Here is a 21,718-nt window from a genome sequence, read left to right as displayed (position 1 = left end):
TAGAAGCTGGGAAATAAGGAAGTAGCCGAACACAAGGTTTGTCTACGCTATAGGATACATTAGAACAACCAGAAGAAGACAAAGAAAAAGCAGTGAATGCCATATACTAAAAATATAAAAAACAAGCAATTGCAAACTCCCTACATGGCAGCAATGTAAAAGTGAGTCTTAGAACTGGCCAACTAAGAAAGCTACTCAAACAAAACACAGTCCCCCCACCCCCACTAGAGGGTTTCCTGTTATTGTTGGTCCATGAAAATCCTTCATAAATAGACACATACAAGAAAAATCTAAAATTGATAAAAACATACTATAAGAATGAAACAGAAAATGGGAATAAAAATACATTTGTAGAGAAAACTGTGCTAAAAAAATCTGCTCATGAAACAGAATAGACACATAAAACTCCAAAAATAACTAAAAATATTTAAACCAGTAATTGAAAATATGAAAGAACACCATAAATCAAAATTATAATACACAGGATAGAAATGTAAAAACAACAGAAAGATGTAAAGTAGGAACTAAAAGGTTACAGGAAATAAATTTAGGAAAGAAAAAGGTAAAATCATCTAAAAAATTAAAAAGAAATTACAAGCTGCCTGACAAAGAACCAAACCAAAAAACCAAACCCAGTGCTGTTGAGTCAATTCCAACTCATAGGAGCCCTATAGGGCAGAGTAGAACTGCCCCATAGAGTTTCCAAGGAGCGCCTGGCAGATTCAAACTGCCTACCCTTTGGTTAGCAGTCTTAGCACTTAACCACTAAGCCACCAGGGTTTCCTGACAAGGAACAGATACAGCAAATAGCTCATAGCAACCCTACAGGACAGAATAGAACTGCCCCATAGGATTTCTAAGGCTGGTGGATTTGAACTCCAACCTTTTGGAGTTTTGTTTTTTTTTTTAATTGTGCTTTAAGTGAAAGTTTACAATTCAAGCACTTTCTCATACAAAAACTTATACACACATTGTTATGTGACCCTAGTTGCTCTCCCTATAGTGTGACAGCACACTCCTCTCCATCTGGTATTTCCCCTGTCCATTCAGCCAGCTCCTATCCCCTTCTGTCTTCTTATCTCGCCTCCAGACATGAGCTGCCCTCATAGTCTCATATGTCTACTTGAGCTAAGAAGCACACTCCTCACCAGTATCATTTTATGTCTTATAGTCCAGCCTAATCTTTGTCTGAAGAGTTGGTTTTGGGAATGGTTTTAGTTTTAGGCTAAAAGAGAGTCCAGGGGCCATAACCTCTGGGGTCCCTCCAGTCTCAGTCAGACCATTAAGTCTGGTCTTTTTACTAGAATTTGAGGTCTGCATCCCACTTTTCTCCTGCTCCATCAGGGATTCTCTGTTGTGTTCCCTGTCAGGGCAGACATTGGTGGTAGCCAGGCACCATCTGGTTCTTCCAATCTCAGGCTGAGAGAGTTTCTGGTTTATGTGGCCCTTTCTGTCTCTTGGGTTCATATTTCCTATGTGTCTTTGCTGTTCTTCATTCTCCTTTGATCCAGGTGGGTTAAGACCAATTGATGCAACTTGGATGGCCACTTGCTAGCTTTTAAGACCCTAGATACCACTCACCAAAGTGGGATGCAGAACATTTTCTTAACAAACCTTGTTATGCCAATTGACCTAGATGTCCCCTGAAACCATGGTCCCCAGACCCCTGCCCCTGCTACTCTGTCCCTCCAAATGTTTGGCTGTGTTCAGGAAACTTCTTAGCTTTTGGTTTAGTCCAGTTGTGCTGACTTCCCCTGTATTGCGTATTGTCCTTCTCTTCACCTAAAATAATTCTTGTCTACTATTTTTTTATCTAATCAGTGAATAACCCTCTCCACCCTCATAACCAACAAAAAATGTCTTCTTCTGTGTTTAAATGTTTTCTTGAGTTCTTATAGTAGTGGTCTCATACAATATTTGTCCTATTGTGACTAATTTCACTCAGCATAATGCCTTTCAGATTCCTCCATGTTATGAGATGTTTTGTGAATTTATCCTTGTTCTTTATTGTCCCATGGTATTCCATTGTGAAAATATACCTTAATTTGTTTATCCATTCATCCATTGATGGGCACCTTGGTTGTTTCCATCTTTTTGCTATTATAAACAGTGCTGCAATGAACGTGGGTGTGCATATACCTGTTCCTGTAAAGGCTCTTATTTCTCTAGGATATATTCCAAGGAGTGGGATTGCTGAATCTTATGGTAGTTCTATTTCTAGCTTTTTAAGGAAGCAGCAAATCAATTTCCAAAGTAGTTGCACCATTTTACATTCCCATCACCAGTATATAAATGTTCCAGTCTCCCTACAACCTCTCCAACATTTATTATTTTGTGTTTTTTGGATTAATATCAGCCTTGTTGGGGTGAGATGGTATCTCATCATAGTTTCAATTTTGCATTTCTCTAATGGCTAATTATCGTGAGCATGTCCTCATGTATCTGTTAGCCACCTGAATGTCTTCTTTGGTGAAGTGCCTGTCCATATCCTTTGCCCATTTTTTAACTGGGTTATTTGCCTTTCTGTTAAGGTTTTGCAGTATCTTGAGGATTTTAGAGATTAGATGCTGATCAGATTTGTTGTAGCCAAAATTTTTTTCCCAGTCTGTAGGCTGTGTTTTTAGTCTTTTGGTGAAGTCTTTGGAAAAGCATAAGTGTTTGATTTTTAGGAGCTCCCAGTTATCTAGTTTCTTTTCTGGTGTATTGTTAGTAATGTTTTGTATACCATTTATGCCATGTATTAGGGCTCCTAGCATTGTTCCTATTTTTTCCTTCCATGATGTTTATTGTTTTAGATTTCATATTTAGGTCTCTGATCCACCTTGAGTTAGTTTTTGTACATGGTGTGAGGTATGGGTCTTGTTTCATTTTTTTTTTTTTGCAGATGGATATCCAGTTATACCAGCACCGTTTGTTAAAGAGACTGTCTTTTCCCCCATTTAACAGACTGGGCCTTTGTCAAATATCAGCTGTTCACAGGTGGATGAATTTATGTCTGGATTCTCATTTTGGTTCCTTTGGTCTATGTATCTGTTGTTGTACCAGTACCAGGCTGTTTTGACTACTCTGGTGGTTCTAAAACAGGTAGTGTGAGGCCTCCCACTTTGTCTTCTTTTTCAGTAACGGTTTTCTTATCTGGGGCCTCTTCCCTTTCCATATGAAGTTGGCGATTTGTTTCTACAGCTCATTAAAAAATGCCATTGGAATTTGGATTGGGGTTGCATTGTATCTATAGATCACTTTGGGTAGGATAGACATTTTCACAACCTTGAGTCTTCCTATCCATGAGCAAGGTATGTTTTTCCATTTACGTAGGTCTCTTCTGGTTTCTTGCAGTAGTATCTTGTAGTTTTCTTTGTATAGGTCTTTTACGTCTCTGGTTAGATTTATTCCTAAGTATTTTATCTTATTGGGGGCTATTGCAAACGGTATTGGCTTGGTGATTTCCTCTTCAATGTTCTCTTTGTTAGTGTACAGGAATCCAAATGATTTTTGTACATTTATCTTGTACCCTGATAGTTTTCTGAAATCTTCTATTAGTTCCCGTAGTTTTCTTGTGGATTCTTCAGGGTTTTCTGTGTTTAAGACCACATATCATCTGCAAATGGAGATACTTTTACTTCTTTACCAATTTAGATGCCCTTTATTTCTTTTTCTAGCCCAATTGCTCTGGCTAGGACCTCCAGCACAATGTTGAATAAGAGTGGTGATAAAGGGCATCCTTGTCTGGTTCCCGATCTCAAAAGGGGGAATGCTTTCAGATCTCTCCATTTAGGATGATGTTGGCAGCTGGCTTTGTATAAATGCCCTTTATTATGTTGAGGAATTTTCCTTCTATTCCTATTTTGCTAAGAGTTTTTATTATGAATGGGTATTGGGCTTTGTCAAATGCCTTTCTGCAGCAATTGATAAGATCATATGGTTCTTGTCTTTTGTTTTATTTATGTGATGGATTACACTGATTAATTTCCTAATGTTAAACAATTCCTGCATACCTGGAATGAATCCCACTTGGTCATGGTGAATTATTTTTTTGATACATTGTTGAATTCTATTAGCTAGAATTTTGTTGAGGATTTTTGTGTCTAAGTTCACAGGGGACATTGTTCTGTAATTTTCCTTTTTCTCGTGTCTTTACTTGGTTTTGGTATCAGGGTTATGCTGGCTTCATAGAATGAGTTTGGGGGTACTCCATCCTTTTCTGTGACCTGAAATACCTTTAGTAGTAGTGATGTTAACTCTTCTCCAAAAGTTTGGTAGAATTCTCCAGTGAAGCCATCAGGGTCAGGGTTTTTTGTTTTTTGTTTTCCTGGGAGTTTTTAAATTACCTTTTTCAATCTCTTCATTTGTTATAGGTTTATTTAGTTGTTCTACCTCTGTTTGTGTTAGTTTAGGTAGGTAGTGAGATTCTGGAAATTTGCCCATTTCCTCTAAGTTTTCAAATTTGTTAGAGTACAGTTTTTCATAGTATTCTGCTATGATTCTTTTAATTTCGGTTGGGTCTGTTGTGATATTGCCAATCTCATTTCTTATTTGGGTTATGTGCTTCCTCTCCTGTTTTTCTTTTGTCAGTTTGGCCAGTGGTTTATCGATTTTGTTGATCTGTCCCACGAACCAGCTTTTGGTCTTGTTAGCTCTTTCAACAGTTTTTCTGTTCTGTATTTTGTTTAATTCTGCTCTGATTTTTACTATTTCCTTTCTTCTGGTGCCTGAGGGCTTCTTTTTCTGCTCTCTTTCTATATGTTTGGGTTGTAGGGATAATTCTTTGATTTTGGCCCTTTCTTCTTTTGTATGTGTGCATTTTCTACTATAAATTGACTTCTGAACATTGCTTTAGCTGTGTTCCAAAGGTTCTGGTAGGAAATGCTTTCATTCTCATTTGATTCTATGAACTTATTTATTCCGTCCTTAATTTTTTCTATAACCCAGTAGTTTTGAGAAAGTATTGTTCAGTTGCCATGTGTTTGATATTTTCTTTCCTTGCTTTTTCTGTTATTGGTTTCTACTTTAATGGCTTTTTGGTCAGAAAAGATGCTTTGTAATAGTTTGATGTTTTGGATTCTGTTAAGGCCTGCTTTATGACCTAATATGTGGTCTATTCTGGAGAATGTTCCGTAGGCATTGGAAAGTAGCCTAGTTCTTTAACCACCAAGGCCCCAAATAGAGGTTAGAAATGCGAATGTCCAATACAACAAAGCAGAAGTAAAGGAAGAGATATAAAGGATAACATCATAGATACTCATAGATGCAAAAGCCTGAGAAAAGAAGCTCCAACATGCCTATTGTTTTAGTCTCAGAAGGATAAAAACTAAAAAGGAACAGAATAAATATTTAAAATTATAATTCAGTAAAATTTCAGAAAAACAAGATAAACTGAATTTTTATATTGAAAGGGCCCACCATAAATCTGAGAAAATTGACTTAGAACAGTGAAATCAAGATATATCCTGGTAAAAATTTTAAACTTTAAGAATCTGTCTTGGTTTGAAAAGGTATATTAAAGTCTCCCATTGTTAGTTTAATTTTGAAATTTTCTGAGTGTCAAGGAAAAAGTATTTAAAAATTTACAAGGGAAAGTAAAACTGGTGGCATCAAGCTCCTTACTGGCAACATTCAATGGTGGAAAAAGTCTAATAATATCTGTGAGATTCACAAGGAAATAAAGTGAGAACCAGTGGTGTTTTATCCAGTTAGGCTGTCCTTCTAGTGTTAAGGTTTGTAAAAATGGCATGGCAGGGATGTTTGATTTCACGAGGCGGGGAAGGGAATCAAGATCAACAGCCCAAGGCTGATTCCCGTGAGGTAGAAGTCAAACATGCCTCCTCTCCCCAACCTTTTACCATTTTCTGATACCACCCATCCCATAGGCACTCTTTATTTCTCTGCTGCTCCCAATAACTCTTTGCAATGGCCACACAGAACTCACAGACCATATTCACAGTTATGGTATTTATTAGGAAGGTAACAGGCTGCAATTCACGATCAGGGACAACTCGGTGTATAGTTCTCAAGGCCCTAAGGTGCTCAGCTCTCTTGCTCCCTGGGCCAGGAAGCTCACTGCGCTGTCTCCTGCCAGTCTCCTGGTTCCGTTGCCACCACTGCTGCAGTTTCTCTGCTCCTGCTTCTTGTCATCCTGCAGTCTCCAGTGTTATAGCTCTCTCTGTCTCTGTCTCTCTGTCACAGCCCAGGGATCCTGGGTCCAAAGGATGCACTCCACTCCCTTTTCTTCTTCTTGGTGGTAGTCGGGCCCCCCTTGCTCTGGGATTGACTCTTTTAAACCTAGTGGGATGGCAAAACTGACCAGTCCCCTTGTTAGTGTTCCGAACACCTTATTTGCATGGTCCCACTCGCATGAACCTCATTTGCATTATTAGCAAGCTGTTCAATCCCCTTGGTGGGCCACAAGCACCTTATTTGCATAGTCCCACCTAAGCGTTGTGTGGGAGTCACAAAGACTATGACTAAAAACAGTGCTGTCAACTTGAAGGGCCATATTAAGTAATCCATCACACCATAAAAGGCTATAGAAAAATAGTTTTAAACATGCAAGAACTTTGAGACTATTTTTCCTGCAAAAGTTTATTCAAAAAGGAGATGAGCTTTATTCAAAATTTATGTTTGGGGAATCTCTGGAAAAAAGACTGGTGAATACATTTAACTAGAAATCTAAAATGAAAACAAAAGTCAGAAGTATGTAAATATTACTATGACAAAATAGAAATGTCACAACCAAACAAAATGGGAGAAGAAAGAAGAAGACAATATAAAATAAGGTCAGTGATTGTCGTGTTGATAATGAGTGGTAGTCAAATGATATAATTTGTAGCTAACAAACTAAATGGTAGAAGCCTAAGCACACTTAAGAGCACAAAGACAAGTGCTAAGGAAGATGATATTATTAACTAAAATTTTCTGCTGGGAAGGAGAAAAAAAGGATCATAAGCTGATGTTTTTCTTGTTCACAGTAATGAATCAAAATTTATTGTCTGAGAAAAAGGAAGTAAGGATATTATATAAAAAGCTTTATATAAATGTTATAAGGACATTATATTAACACTAGAAAAAAATATAGATGTTCCCAAATATCAAAAGAAAAGAAAAAATGTAACAAAACAAAAAACATATGATAAAAAAGCAAAGAAAACAGATTACATGATGAAATATTTTAAGATAATAAATTTAACATAAAATAATATGTTAGTACTAAGACCGAACATACCAGTTGTATCAATAACTGTAAATTGTTGTTAGATGCCATCAAGTCGATTCCGACTCATAGCTAAAAAAAAAATAACAAAAAAACCCCATTGCTATTAAGTCAGTTCCGACTCATGGTGACCGTATAGAGCAGAGTAGAACTTCCCCATGGAGTTTCCAAGGAGCGCCTCGTGGATTCGAATTGCAGCCCTTTTGGTTAGCAGTTGTTGCACTTAACCACTAGGCCACCAGGGTTTCTGACTCATAGCTACACTATGTAAAAAAGAAGGAAACATTGCCTGGTCCTGCACCATCCTCACAATCATTATGTTTGAATACATTGCAGCCACTATGAAATCCATCTCATTGAGGGTCTTCCTCTGTTCCACTGATCCTCTATTTTACTAAGCATGATGTCCTTCTCTAAGTACTAGTCCCTCCTGATAACATGTCCAAAGTACATGAGATGAAGTCTCTCTATACCTGCTTCTAAGGAGCATTCTGGCTGTAGTTCTTCGAGATAGATTTCTTCATTCTTATGGCAGTCAATGGTATATTCAATATTCTTTGCCAACACCATAATTCAAAGATGTCAGTTCTTTGGTTTTCTTTATCACTGTCCAGCTTTTACATGCATATAATGCGATTGAAAACACCATGGCTGGGGTCAGGGACTCCTGAGTCCTTAAAGCAACATCTTTGCTTTTTAACATTTTAAAGGGGACTTTTGCACAGATTTGCCCAATGTAAGGCATCCTTTGATTTTTTTGACTGCTGCTTTCATGGGAATTGATTGTGGATCTAAATAAAACAAAATCCTTGACAACTTCAATCTTTGTTTATCGTGATGTTGTTTATTGGTCCATTTGTGAGGATTTTCGTTTCCTTTATGTTAAGGTGTAATCCATACTGAAGGCTGTAGTCTTCGCTCTTCATCAGTAAGTGCTTCGAGTCCTCTTAACTTTCAGCAAGCAAGGTTTTGTCATGTGTATGTAGTAGGTTGTTAATGAGTCTTCCTCCAAACCTGATGCCGTGTTCTTCACATAGTCCAGTTTTTTGGATTATTTGCTTAGCATCGAATAAGTATGGTGAAAGGATACAATCCTGATGCCAACTTTCTTAACTTTAAACCATGCAGTATCTCCTTATTCTGTTTGAACGACTGCCTCTTGGTCTATGTATAGGTTCCACATGAGCACAATTAAGTATTCTGGAATTCCCATTCTTCGCAATGTCATCCATAGTTTATTATGATCCACACAGTCGAATGCCTTTACATAGTCAATAAAACACAGGTAAACACCTTTATGGTACTCTCTGCTTTCAGCCAGGATCCATCTAACATCAGCAATGATATCCTTCATTCCACGTCCTCTTCTGAATCTGGCTTGAATTTCTGCAAGTTCTCTGTCTATGAGTTGCTGCAATGGCTTTTGAAAGATCTTCAGCAAATTTTACTTGTGTGTGATATTAATGATACTGTTCGATGATTTCTGCCTTCTGATGGATCACCTTTCTTTGGAATGAGCACAAATATGAATCTCTTCCAAATTTCTTGGCAGAGATGAGTGAGTGCTTCAAGCACTGTGCCCCTTTTTTGAAACATCTTAGTTGGTATTTTGTCAATTCCTGAGCCTTGTTTTTCACCAGTGCCTTCAGTGCAGCTTGGACTTCTTCCTTTGGTACCATCGGTTCTTGATCATATGCTACCTCCTGAAGTGGTTGAACTTCAGCCAATTCTTTTTGGTACAGTGACTTTGTGTATTCTTTCCATCTTTTGATGCTTCCTTCTTTGCTCAATTATTTTCCCCATAGAATCCTTCAATATTGCGCCTCGAGACTTGAATTTTCTCTTCAGTTCTTTTAGCTTGAGAAATGCCAAGCGTGTCCTTCCCTTGTGGGTTTCTAACTCTAGGTCTTTGGACATTTCATTATAGTTCTTTACTTCATCTTCTTGAGCTGCCCTTAGAAATCTTCTGTTCATCTCTTCTACTTCATCATTTTTTCCTTTCACTTTAGCTATTCTGCATTCAAAAGTAAGTTTCAGAGTCTCTTCTGACATCCATTTTGGCCTTTACTTTCTTTCCTGACTTTTTAAATAACATCTTGCTTTCTTCATGCATGATGTCCTTGATATCATCCCACAATTCGTCTGGTCTTTGATCATTAGTGTTTAATGAGCCAAATTTATCCTTGAAATAGGCTGTAAATTCAGGTTGAATATACTGAAGGTCGTACTTTGGCTCTCATGGACTTTCTCTAATTTTATTAAGCTTCAACTTGAACTTGCATATGAGCAATTAATCATCTGTTTCACAGCAGTTTTCTGGCCTTGTTCTGACTGATGATATTGAGCTTTTCCATTGTCTCTTTCCACAGATTTGATTCCTGTGTATTCCATTTGGTGAGACTCACAAGTATAGTCGCCATTTATGTTAGTGAAAAAAAGGTATTTTTAACAAAGAAGTTGTTGGTCTTTCAAAATTCTGTCATGCGATCTCTGGCATCACCAAGGCCATATTTTCCAACTACTGCTCCTTCTTCTTTGTCTCTAACTTTCACATTTCAATCAATAGTAATTATCAACGTATCTTGAATGCTTATTTGGTTAATTTCAGACTGCAGAAGTTGATAAAAAATCTTCAATTTCTTCAACATTGACATTAGTGGTTGATGCCTAAATTTGAATAATAGTTGTATTAACTGGTCTTCTTTTTAGGTGTATGGATATTATCCTATTACTGACAGAGCTGTACTTCAGGATAGATCTTGAAATGTTCTGTTTTGATGATGAATGCGAAGCCTCTCCTCTTCAATTTTTTATTCCCAGCATGATATACCATATGATTGTCTGATTCAAAATGGCCAATTCTAGTCAATTTCAGCCCACTAATGCCTAGGATATCAATGTTTTTGCATTCCATTTAATTTTTGATTACTTCCAATTTTCCTAGATTCATACTTCATACAATCCATGATCTGATTATTAATGGATGTTCGCAGCTGTTTCTTCTCATTTTGAGTCATGCCACATCAACAAATGAAAGTCTTGAAAGCATGACTCCATCCACATCGTTATGGTTGATTCTGCTTTGAGGAGGTATACCTGAGGGGTTCATCTTCCAGCAGTATGTCAGACAATGTTCCACTGCTATTCATAAGTTTTTCAGTGTTTCATTTTTTCAGAAGTTGATCATTAGGTCTTTCCTATTCTGTCTTAGTCTGGAAGCTCGGCTGAAACCTGTCCACCACGGGTGACCCTGCTGGTATCTGAAATACTGGTGTCATAGCTTCCACCATCACAGTGACACATAAGCCACCACAGTATGACAAACTGACAGACATGTGGGGAAGTGTAAATACCAGTACATTTATTGCCAATTAAAATAAAATGTGTTTCTTGATTAGCAACAAAGCAAAACCTAGCCCCATATAAAACATGCAACTAAAGCAAAGAAAGGCTAAATGGTTGTTCAAAATATAACAAAAAAGAGGGGATGGAGCCAAGACTGCAGAATAGACAGAGCTCCCATCGAGCCCTCTTTACAACAAAGACCTGAAAAAACAAGTGAAACGAGTATATTTGTGACAAGCTGGGAGCCCTGAGCATCAAAGGCAAGCTTAGACAATGAACTGAGGGGCAGGGGAAGGAACAGACCATTCAGAAGCGGAAAGGAGTTGCCGGACCTGAATCGCGGGGAGCCCTCAGGCACCATTCCCAGAGTGGCTACTGCGGCGGCAGCGGTGGTGGCGGGCTGGTCCTAGCATTTGGCGCAGTTTCCTCAGGGAGAAGCAGCCAGCCACACAGCCCACTCACACCTCTGGAACCTGAGCAGAAGGGCGCTCTTGGCAAAAGCTAAGTACTTGTGTATATTTTACTGTGCCCCCCCCAACCCAGCTTCAGTGACTGAATCCCTAGGCCTGAGATAGAGCCTGGTAAGCACCTGGAGCTGTCCTCCCCACCTTGGGGAAGGAGAAAAACTGGGGGGCTGGGGGGGGAGATAATTTGCTAGCTCCATTAACTGGGGGAGCTCAGGACAGAAGCGGCTCCTGTCCAGGCATAAACCATCCGTGGACCTTGATCACCCTTTCCCTTCTGCATGGACCTGTGTGGGCCTATTTCGGGAGAATAGGCCCTTGTTGAAAAACTCCAACAATTTCAGCAGTGTGGTGTAGAGGTGGGTGTTTGACATTTGACATTGCTTTGCCTATTAAACAAGGTCCTCACCTACCCGCAACAGGGACCTAAGGACTGGTGGCTCCACTTGGGTAACCCAGCCACCTGCGACAGGGGCCCAGGGATAACTGGTACCTCCCAGTCCTTACAACAAAATCTTTGGGTGCCTATGGTCCCTCTGCAGAGCCCACCCACCAGTGTGCTCTAGGGAACAGAGACGTGTTTTCCTCAGAGACACTTGGGGGTCAGTTCTCAGCCCCCTGCCTTGTTCAGAGCATGACCCCCTGCTGCAATCAGATACGGGTATATACACCAATCACCCCTGCCCCTCTAAGACTGTAGGACAGAACCTGTACCACACACTTGATATCAGCTACCTGGAAACCTTAGCTGAATTCATACAAGAAAACTGAATGGACTCCTAGACTGAGATACCTGATAACAGCTCTAGCCAGCTGGGGACAGGACACCAGAGCTGCAAAGGTGAAAATAATCAAGCTAGCAAACTCAAGCAACCCATAGGGGTATACCAAAACAAAACAAAGCAAGCAGCTACGACACAGTAAGCAAGCATAAACTAATACAATAACTTATAGATGGCTCAGAGAAAACAGTCAATATCAAGTCACATAAAGAAATAGACCACGATCACCTCAACAGGCTCTCAAAACAAAGAATCCAGGGTTCTGTTAGATGAAAGTGCATTCTGGAATTACCAGATGGAGAATACAAAAGTTTAATATACAGAACCCTTCAAGACATCAGGAAGGAAATGAGGCAATACGCAGAACAAGCCAAGGAACACACAGATAAAGCAACTGAAGAATTCAGAAAGATTATTCAGGAACATAATGAAAAGTTTAATAAGCTGGAAAAATCCATAGATAGACAGCAATCAGAAATTCAGAAGATTAGCAATAAAATTACAGAATTAGATAACTCAATAGAAAGTCAGAGGAGCAGAATTGAGCAAGTAGAAGCTAGAATTTCTGAACTTGAAGATAAATCACTTGGCACTCATATATTTGAAGAAAAATCAGATAAAAGAATTAAGAAAAAATGAAGAAACCTTAAGAATCATGTGGGACTCTATCAAGAGAAATAACCTATGAGTGATTGGAGTAGCAGAACAGGGAGGGATAACAGAAAATACAGAGAAAATTGTTAAGGATTTGTTAGCAGAAAACTTCCTTGATCTTGTGAAAGATGAGAAGATATCTATCCAAGATGCTCACTGAACTCCACATAAGGTAGATCTTAAAAGAAAGTCACCAAGACATATTATAATCAAGCTTGCCAAAACCAAAGATAAGGAGAGAATTATAAGAGCAGCAAGGGATAAAAGAAAAGTCACCTACAAGGGAAAGCCAATAAGAATAAGCTCAGACTACTCAGCAGAAACCATGCAGGCAAGAAGGCAATGGGATGACATATTTTAAAAAAATTGAAGGAAAAAAATTGCCTGCCAAGAATCATATAACCATCAAAACTGTCTCTTAAATATGAAGGTGAAATTAAGACATTTCCAGATAAAGACCAGTTGAGGGAATTCGTAAAAATCAAACCAAAACTACAAGAAATACTAAAGGGAGTTCTTTGGTTAGAAAATCAATAATAACATCAGGTATCGACCCAAGACTGGAACACTGGGCAGAGCAACCAGAAGTCAACCCAGACAGGGAAATCCAAAAAAACAAAAACAAAGCAAGATTTAAAAAAAAAAAAAAAAAAAGCCCAACACAGGGTAACGGCAATGTTATTGTATAAAAGGCAACATTAAAATAATAAAGAGGGACTAAGAAATGTAATCATACACCTTCCATATGGAGAGGAAGATACGATGATACAAAGATATAAAAGTTAATTTTAAATTTAGAAAAATATGGGTAAATAATAAGGCAACCACAAAGGAGACAAACTACCCTACTCATCAAAATAAAATACAAGGGAAAAATACAGACTCAGCAGAAACAAAATCAACAACAACAAATATGACGAAAGGACAATATATAAAGAAAATCTACTCAGCACATAAAATCAAGTGGGAAAAAGAAGCTGTCAGCACAAAAGAAAAGACATCAAAATGATAGCACTAAATTCATACCTATCCATAATTACCCTGAATGTAAATGGACTAAATGCAGCAATAAAGAGACAGAGAGTGGCAGAATGGATTAAAAAACAAGCCCGTCTATATGCTGCCTTCAAGAGACACACCTTAGACTTAGAGACACAAACAAACTAAAACTCAAAGGATGGAAAAAAAATATATCAAGCAAACAACAACCAAAAAAGAGCAAGAGTGGCAATATTAATTTCTGACAAAATAGACTTTAAAGTTAAATCCATCAGAAAGGATAAGGAAGGACACTATATAATGATTAAAGGGACAATACACCAAGAAGATATAACCATATTAAATATTTATGCACCCAATGACAGGGCTGCAAGATACATAAAACAAACTCTATCAGCATTGAAAAGTGAGATAGACAGCTCCACAATAATAGTAAGAGACTTCAACACACCACTTTCAGTGAAGGACAGGACATCCAGAAAGAAGCTCAATAAAGACATGGAAGATCTAAATGCCACAATCAACCAATTTGACCTCGTAGACATATACAGAACACTCCACCCAATGGCAACCAAGTTTACTTTCTTTTCTAGTGCACATGGAGCATTCTCTAGAATAGACCACATATCAGGTCATAAAGCAAGCCTTAGGAGAATCCAAAACACTGAAATATTACAAAGCATCTTCTCTGACCGTAAGGCCATAAAAGCAGAAATGAATAACAGCAAAAGCAGGGAAAAGAAATCAAACACTTGGAAACTGAATAATACCCTGCTCAAAAAAGACTGGATTATAGAAGACATTAAGGATAGAATAAAGAAATTCATATAATCCAATGAGAATGAAAACACTTCCTATCAGAACCTTTGGGACACAGCAAAAGCGGTGCTCAGAGGCCAATTTATATCACTAAATGCACACATCCAAAAAGAAGAAAGGGCCAAAATCAAAGAAATATCCCTACAACTTGAACAAATAGAAAGAGAGCAACAAAAGAAACCCACAGGCACCAGAAGAAAACAAATAATAAAAATTAGAGCTGAACTAAATGAAACAGAAAACAGAAAAACAATTGAAAGAATTAACAAGACCAAAAGCTGGTTTTTTGAAAAAATCAACAAAATGGATAAATCAGTGGCCAAACTGACAAAAGAAAAACAGGAGAGGAAGCAAATAACCTGAATAAGAAATGAGATGGGAGATATTACAACAGACCCAACTGAAATTAAAAGAATCATATCCGATTCCTATGAAAAAGTATACTCAAACAAATTTGAAAACGTAGGAGAAATGGATGAATTCCTAGAAACACACTACCTTCCTAAACTAACACAAACAGAGGTAGAACAACTAAACAGACCCATAACAAAAGAAGAGATTGAAAAGGTAATCAAAAAACTCCCAACAAAAAAAAGCCCAGGTCTGGACAGCTTCACTGCAGAGTTCTACCAAACTCTCAGAGAAGAGTTAACACCACTATTATTAAAGGTATCTCTGAGCATAGAAAAGGATGGAATACTACCAAACTCATTCTATGAAGCCACCATATCCCTGATACCAAAACCAGGTAAAGACACCACAAGAAAAGAAAATTATACACCTATATCCCTCATGAATGTAGATGCAAAAATCCTCAACAAAATTCTAGCCAATAGAATTCAACAACATATCAAAAAAATAATTCACCATGACCAAGTGGGATTCATACCAGGTATGCAGGGATGGTTCAACATTAGAAAAACAATTAATGTCATCCACCACATAAATAAAACAAAAAACAAGAATCACATGATTTTATCAACTGATGCAGAAAAGGCATTTGACAAAGTTCAACACTCAGTCATGATAAAAACTCTCAGCAAAATAGGAATGGAAGGAAAATTTCTCAACATAATAAAGGGCATTTATACAAAGCCAACAGCGAACATCACCCTAAATGGAGAGAGGCTGAAAACATTCCCACTGAGATTGGGAACCAGACAAGGATGCCCTTTATCACCACTCTTATTCAACATTGTGCTGGAAGTCCTAGTCAGAGCAATTAGGCTAGATAAAGAAATAAAGGGCATCCAGATCAGCAAGAAAGAAGTAAAAGAATCTCTATTTACAGATGACATGATCTTATACACAGAAAACCCTAAGGAATCCTCCAGAAAACTACTGAAACTAATAGAAGAGTTCAGCAGAGTATCGGGATACAAGATAAATACACAAAAATCAGTTGGATTCCTCTCCACCAACAAAAAGAACATCGAAGAGGAAATCACCAAATCAATGCCATTTACAGTAACCCCCAAGAAGATAAAATACTTAGGAATAAATCTTACCAGAGATGTAAAAGACTTATACAAAGAAAACTACAGTACACTTCTGCAAGAAACCAAAAGAGACGTACGTAAGTGGAAGAATATACCTTGCTCATGGATAGGAAGACTTAACATTATAAAAATGTCTATTCTACCAAAAACGATCTATACATTTAACGCAATTCCGATCCAAATCCCAAGGACATTCTTTAATGAGATGGAGAAACAAATTACCAATTTCATAAGGAAGGGAAAGAGGCCCCGGATAAATAAGGCATTACTGAAAAAGAAGAACAAAGTAGGAGGCCTTACTTTACCTGATTTTAGAACCTATTATACCACCACAGTAGTCAAAACAGCCTGGTACTGGTACAACAACAGATAACATGGACCAATGGAACAGAATTGAGAATCCAGACATAAATCTATCAACATATGAGCAGTTGATATTTGACGAAGGCCCCAAAACAGTTCAATGGGGCAAAGACAGTCTTTTTAACAAATGGTGCCGGCATAACTGGATATCCATCTGCAAAAAAATGAAACAAGACCCATGCACAAAAACTAACTCAAAATGGATCAAAGACCTAGATATAAAATCTAAAATGATAAAGATCATGGAAGAAAAAATAGGGACATTAGGAGCCCTAATATATGGCATAAACAGTATAGAAAACATTATAAAGAACATAGAAGAAAAACTAGATAACTGGCAGCTCCTAAAAATCAAACACTTATGCTCATCCAAAGACTTCACCAAAAGAGTAAAAAGACTACCTACAGACTTGGAAAAAGTTTTTAGCTATGACATTTCCGATCAGCGCCTGATCTCTAAAATCTACATGATACTGCAAAAACTCAACTGCAAAAAGCAAATGACCCAATTAAAAAATGGACAAAAGATATGAATAAACACTTCACTAAAGAAGACATTCAGGTAGCTAACAGATATATGAGGAAATGTTCATGTTCATTAGCCATTAGAGAAATGCAGATCAAAACTACAATGAGATTTCATCTCACTCCAACAAGGCTGACACAAAAAAACACCAAAAAAACCTACAAAATAATAAATGTTGGAGAGGCTGTGGAGAGATTGGAACACTTCTACACCGCTGGTGGGAATGTCAAATGGTACAACCACTTTGGAAATCGATTTGGCTCGTCCTTAAAAAGCTAGAAATAGAACTACCGTACGATCCAGCAATCCCACTCCTAGGAATATATCCTAGAGAAGTAAGAGCCTTTACACGAACAGATATATGCACACCCATGTTTATTGTAGCACTGTTTACAATAGCAAAAACATGGAAGCAACCAAGGTGCCCATCAACAGATGAATGGATAAATAAATCATGGTATATTCACACAATGGAATACTACGCATCCATAAAGAACAGTGAGGAATCTGTGAAACATTTTATAACATGGAGGAACCTGGAAGACATTATGCTGAGTGAAATTAGTCAGTTGCAAAAGGACAAATATTGTATAAGACCACTATTATAAGAACTTGAGAAATGGTTTAAATTGAGAAGAAAACATTCTTTTGTGGTTATGGGGGGCGGAAGGATGGACGGTGGGAGGGGGTATTCACTAATTAGATAGTAGATAAGAACTACTTTAGGTGAAGGGAAAGACAGCACACAATACAGGGGAGGTCAGCACAATTGGATTAAACCAAAAGCAAAGAAGCTTCCTGAATAAACTGAATGCTTTGAAGGCCAGCGTAGCAGGGGCAGGGGTCTGGGTACCATGGTTTCAGGGGACATCTAAGTCAATTGGCATAGTAAAATCTATTAAGAAAACATTCTGCATCCCACTTTGAAGAGTGGCGTCTGGGGTGGTAAACGCTAGCAATTAGCCATCTAAGATGCATTAATTGGTCTCAACCCACCTGGATCAAAGAAGAATGAAGAACACCAAGGACACAAGGTGATTATGAGCCCAAGAGAAAGAAAGGGCTGCATGAACCAGCGACTACATCATCCTGAGACCAGAAGAACTAGATGGTGCCCAGCTACAACCGATGACTGCCCTGACAGGAAACACAACAGAGAACCCCTGAGGGAGCAGGAGAGCAGTGGGATGCAGACCCCAAATTTTCATAAGACCAGACTTAATGTTCTGACTGAGACTAGAAAGACGCCAGTGGTCATGGTCCCCAGATCTTCTGTTGCCCCAGGACAGGAACCATTCCCGAAGCCAACTCTTCATACATGGATTGGACTGGACAATGGGTTGGAGAGGGATGCTGGTGAGGAGTGAGCTTCTTGGATCAGGTGGACACTTGAGACTATGTTGGCATCTCCTGCCTGAAGGGGAGATGAGAGGGTGGAGGGTATTAGAAGCTGGCGAAATGAACACAAAAAGAGAGAGTGGAGGGACAGAGTGGGCTGTCTCATTAGGAGGAGAGTAATTGGGAGTGTGTAGCAAGGTGTGTATGGGTTTTTGTGTGAGAGACTGACTTGATTCATAAATTTTCACTTAAAGCACAATAAAAATTGTTAAAAAACAGAATTATGGGAAATCTATGAAGTATGAATATCCATAAAACAAATAACACAAAAGATTCATAAAATGGAAGTTTAAAGAGATACAAGGAAAAATGGAGAGAAATAATCTAGTAACAGAAGACTTTAATAGACTTCTTTCAGTCAGGGCATATCTAGAAGACAGATCCTAAGCAAGGATATAGAAGACTTAAGCAACATAATAATAAGGTAGTTAAATATATATATGATATATATATATATATATATATATATATATAAACTTTTATACCCTGATATTAGAGATACACCTTCTTTTCAAGTTCAAATGGAACACTCATAAATATTGATAAAATATCACAAGGTAAACCATAATAAATTACAATAGGAAAAATGATACAAATAGCATTCTCTGACCATAATACAATACAATTACAATATACTAACTAAATAATATTTTTAAAAAAAAATCTTTACTACTGAAAAATTTAAAACTCTATTAACTAGCTTTTGGGTTAAAACACAGAAGTTGCATATTTTTTAGTGGAAAAGATATTGAAAATACTATGTATCTGAATTCAGATATAGTTTAGGCAGTACTTAGAGAAAAATCTACAGCCTTAAAATTGTATATAAAAAATTGAAAGAACAAAAATAAAAAATGCAGTATGAAAAGAGCAATGAACTAAGCTGATAAAAAACCCAGAATGAATTAATAGATACAAGCAAAATGCCATAAGTTTGAAAACTAATAGAACTAATAAATTAATAAGAAGTTAGCTTTTTTTAAAAAAGAATCCACTATTTAATAAAAAAAATTTAAGTGGAGAAAGCAAAAGTAAAAGAAATGAGAAATGTCCAGGAGAAAGTAATTACAGGGAAGAGCAAAATCATGAACTTTCAATGATCCTATTTAAATAAATTGAAAATCTAGATAACATACGTAATTTCTAGGAAAAGATCATTTACCAAAACTGACACAAATTGATATGGATTATTTGAATAGACCAATGTTCAAAGAAGAAAAATAAATCTGTCAAAGATTTGCTCTACAAATAAGTGTCAGACCTAGATGATTTCAGATGGGAATTATACCTAACTTTGAAAGACTAAAACAATTCAAATGCTTCAACAGTATAGAATATGGAGGAAAAACTACAAACTACTTTACTGGAAGAATTATAATGTTGATACAAAAACCTGATAAAATTGTGCATATATGCACAAAAATTACAGATCAATCACACTAATAAAATCAATACAAAAATTCTAAATAATATTAGATATAAACAATTGAACATTATATTATAAAATGTTCTAAGTGGGGCTTATTCCAGGGATGCAAGAATAGTTCCGTGTTATCATTCCATTAATAAAAGGAAACAAATAGTACCTTTATTTCTACAGATTTTGAGAAGGCATTTTGGAAATTTCAACACCCATTTCTGAAAAATATAAATCAATGGAAATGTTTTTAAAATAATAAAACACATACAACTCAACCTACAGGCCATTATCTTAATTAATGGGAAGCACTGATGGTATTCCCACCAATTCTGATCAAGGTAAGAATGTTCACTATCCTAATTTCTATTTAATGTTACCGTGGAAGTAACAGTCAGCACAATTAGACAAGAGAAAACTATCAGATGTATAAGAATTGGAAAGGAAAATTTAAAACAATCTCTATTTAACATGACCAAAACCAAAACCAAACTCATTGCCATAGAATCAATTCCAACTCATAGCAACCCTAAAAAAACTCATGAGTATCAATGTATAAATCACTATAAAATGACCAAAATTCAGTAAAATCGTAGGATGTGAAATTAGCATACTAAAAACATTTATAGGACATACTGGAAAACATCAATAATCTTTGGTTATGGGTTGAATTTTGTCCCCACAAAATGTGTGTCAACTTGGCTAGGCCATGATTCCAAATATTGTGTGGTTGTCCACCATTTTGTGATCCAACGTGATTTTCCTATGTGTTATAAATCCTACTTCTATGATGTTAATGAGGCATGATTAGAGGCAGTTGTGTTAATAAGGGAGGTCTCAATCTTAATCATAGGTTATATCTTGAGTCAGTCTCTTGAGATATAAAACGGAGAAGTGAGTAGAGCAGAGAGGGACCTCATGACACCAAGAATGAAGAGCCAGGAGGGGAGTGTGTCCTTTGGACCCAGGGTCCCTGCACTGAGAAGTTCCTACACCCAGGGGAAGATTGATGACAAGAACCTTTTTCCAGAGTTGACAGAGAGAGAAAGCCTTCCTTTGGAGCTGGCACCCTGAATTCAGACTTGTAGTCTCCTAGATTATGAGAGAATAAACTTCTGTTTGTTAAAGCCATCCACTTGTGGTATTTCTGTTACAGTGGGACTAGATAACTAAGACATCTTCATAGATACAAAAAATATGTAGAAGATATAATGAAAGAGAAGATTCCATTTAAAACAATAGCAGTAAGAGCAACAACAAAAAAGATAAAATGCCAAAGAGCAAACTAAACAAATGAGGGCAATTTAAAAATATTCCTGAAAGACACAAAAATTAGACTTAAAAAGTGAAACGAAGTACTATATCCTTGAATAGAATGACTCAGCATCATAAAGATGTCAATTCTCCCCAAGTTAATTCATAAAATTAATGTCATTCCAATAGTAATAACCAAAGGATTTCTCTCTGGATCTAGACAAGCTGTTCCTAAAGTTTTATGGAAAAGAAAGCCAAAACACAGGAACATTAAGATCAATAAAGGTGCGTGCCTTATCAGATATTAACAGTAAATTAAAACATTGTGATTCTCAAGGATAAATAGATCAATAGAACTAAATAGAAAGTCCAGAAATAGATTTGAGCACATAAGAAAATTTAGTATGTAAAAAAAGTGACATCTAAAATTGTTGGGAAAACACAGGCTTTTTAATAAATGATTTTAGAACAACTGGTGAGCCACTTAAAAAGAGAAAGTTTTATACCTTACACTATATCCCAAGATAAACTTAAAATGGATCAGAGATCCTAAAAAACATTCCAGAAAAAAAAAAAGTGAATTTGTTCACAACCTTGAGGTGGCGCTTTACTAATTATGACTCAAAATTCAGAAGAAACAAAGAAAATATCAGTAAATTTAGTCACATTACAAAAAAAACTTCTGCAAGCCAAAAACTATGAAAAAGATAGAACACAACTTATTTTCTGGGAAAGCTATTTGCAACTTACCCTACAAATTGAGAAGAAAAAGATCAAAAGCCAATAGAAAAATGTGTACAAGCAAAGAACAGGTCATAGAAAAATGAAGTGTGTATAGTGCTTAAATATATAACCTCACTCATGATAAGAAAAATGTAAACTAAAATTAACTGAGGTACTACTTGTAAGCAAACAGAATGACAAAAATGAATAAGATCAACACACCCAGTTGACAGGGCTTTAGGGAAGAGAGCTAATACATTGCTGGTGA

The 21,718-nt window shown here is 37.0% G+C and overlaps 1 protein-coding gene across 2 annotated transcripts in view; it reads right to left on the bottom strand.

The window, feature by feature from the left end:
- The window catches only part of KCNH7 (potassium voltage-gated channel subfamily H member 7), a 561,862-nt gene that overhangs the window by 157,742 nt on the left and 382,402 nt on the right, over positions 1-21,718 (bottom strand). The window lies entirely within an intron of this gene.

Source organism: Loxodonta africana, chromosome 6 (genome assembly GCF_030014295.1).
Source record: "Loxodonta africana isolate mLoxAfr1 chromosome 6, mLoxAfr1.hap2, whole genome shotgun sequence".
NCBI classification, from domain to species: Eukaryota; Metazoa; Chordata; class Mammalia; order Proboscidea; family Elephantidae; genus Loxodonta; species Loxodonta africana.
Note: the sequence above shows the minus strand (reverse complement) of the source record. Positions and strands in the feature narration are given on the sequence as shown.